The sequence below is a fragment of the Crocuta crocuta genome, unplaced genomic scaffold (assembly GCF_008692635.1).
Source record: "Crocuta crocuta isolate KB4526 unplaced genomic scaffold, BGI_CrCroc_1.0 scaffold441, whole genome shotgun sequence".
Classification (NCBI taxonomy): domain Eukaryota; kingdom Metazoa; phylum Chordata; class Mammalia; order Carnivora; family Hyaenidae; genus Crocuta; species Crocuta crocuta.
In genome coordinates, this window is record NW_027527822.1 from 1 (window position 1) to 2,126 (window position 2,126).

The window sequence follows — 2,126 nt, forward strand, 5'->3', positions numbered from 1 at the left end:
TGTGTGTGTGTGTTAACCTTTTCCTAAATATATTGCTTACTCCTAACATTTTATGAGGATAATTTTTGTACATATCCCCACAGGTGATCAATATTCTCAGCCTATTAAATTTCACATGAATGGACTCTCCAATGTGAAAAATACCTCAGGAGATAGTGAAAACTTCCCATCAAGTTCTAAAAAGTCCGAGGAGTGGCCTGACTGGAGCGAGCCAGAGGAGCCTGAAAACAAAGCTGTCAGCATACAGATTTGTCCTGCAGAACCTCACGATGCCTCCACGTCCCCGCTCTCTAACTTGAACGCGGAGGATGTGGCATGGGTTGACTTTGAGCCCAGCAGCTTAGATACTGAAACAGATGCAGGAGGAGTCCCCACTGTGAGGCCTGGGACCGCAGGGGGACATGAGGCCACTCCTGCCTTGTTTTCACTCACTGAAGAGTCCAAGCCTTTGAAACCCTGCCTGCACCAGAAGACAGGTCTTGCACCAAGTGGGGATGACCCAGACCAAACCAAGCCACCAAAAGTGTCACAAGAAAGACGCCTTAAGGCTCCATCAGAACTGGGTTTAGGAGAGGAGTTTACCATTCAAGTAAAAAAGAAGCCGGTACAAGATCCAGAGTTGGACTGGTTTGCAGATATGATCCCAGAAATTAAGCCTTCAGCTGCTATTCTCATTTTGCCTGAACTGAGGACAGAAATGATGGTTTCCAGCAAGGATGACGTCTCATCAGTGATGCAGTTTTCCTCAAAATTCGCTGCAGCAGAACTTACCGAGGTGAGGATTAGTAAATCGTGCTGCTAGGTGCTGCTAGTGTAAGGGTGCCCTTGTACATACGGGTTGCCTGGTCTCATTTATAACAAACCTGCTGTTTTCCCAGTGAGGGAAGAGACTAATGCACACAGCTGCTTAAGAGGAGGAGACGCTCAGTTCCTACACATGAGATCTTTCCTTCCCCAGAAGAATGTCCCATGCTTAGTTAAGTGTTTAATGGGCCACTGGTTATTACCAGGATAACTTATTTAGAGAGGGATTAAGCCAAGAACAGGATGTCATCAGATTGATTTTCGATCGATACGGTCCTTGGGAAGTTAGTTATCTTTACAATGCTGCGGTTTTGTAATTCTGGAACCAAAGTAATCCTCCTCCCTTCAGCTTCCTGTCACAGTAAGTAGGCGAGTTTAGCACGAGGAAATCTATTCTGGCATCAAAAGGCAAGCGTCAGGCTCCTTTGAATTCAGAAATGACTGGTTTCAGCAGGCTGCCCTTGGTTTGCTTTATCTCGCTACAGGGAGAGGCCGAAGGCTGGGGAGACGAAGGGGAGCTGAACTGGGAAGATCATAACTGGTGACAACAGGTGAAACTTTAGGGCAAAGGATTTCTTAAAAAAAAAAAAAAAAAAAATCAAACTAATACCTCAAAAGTGGGCTCTGCAGACCAGAAGACCCAAAAGCACCGTTTTTCCCGTCTGTGCCAACTGAAGTGTGAGCCCCCGAGTGGCGGCGGGCCCTGGCGGTGAGGAGGCTCCACGCTGGTTTGTGGAGGGGCCTGTGTGCATCTGCCTGAGGCCAGTTTCTGTGAAGAGCAAGTTGCCAAGGAAAGGTTGAATTGACTAGTGGGAGGGGATCCAGTCCATTCTGGGGCCACCGGAGAGCAAGAAGAGAGTAACTTGATGGTACCACCAACCAAGAGGTTCTAATCAATATCTATAAAAATTTCACCCAACACCAGCAGAATACACCTTGTTTTCCCATGTGCACAGGACTATACCACAACAGACCATACACTGGGTCATCAAAATCCTGGAGCGAGAGGAGAAACTCCCAACAAATTTGAAAGAAATACAGAGTATATTCTTGGATCATAATGGAACCAAACCAGAAATCTATAATAGAAAATAAAATGAAAATCTCCAAGCCCTCAGAAATGAAATACCACATTTAAAAATAACTCTTGGGTCGGGGCGCCTGGGTGGCTCAGTCGGTTAAGCGTCCGACTTTTGCTTAGGTCATGATCTCGTGTTTCGTGGGTTCGAGCCCCGCGTTGGGCTCTGTGCTGACTGCCAGCTCAGAGCCTGGAGCCTGTTTCAGTCTGTATCTCCCTCTCTCTCTGACCCTCCCCTGCTCAC

The 2,126-nt window shown here is 47.0% G+C and overlaps 1 long non-coding RNA gene across 1 annotated transcript; it reads left to right on the forward strand.

Moving 5' to 3' along the window:
* Positions 1–87: 87 nt before the first annotated feature.
* On the forward strand, positions 88–1,407 carry LOC144241525 (uncharacterized). Its single transcript, XR_013338106.1, has 2 exons — positions 88–775; positions 1,290–1,407. It is a non-coding gene; the product is annotated as an uncharacterized LOC144241525 (long non-coding RNA).
* Positions 1,408–2,126: the final 719 nt, after the last annotated feature.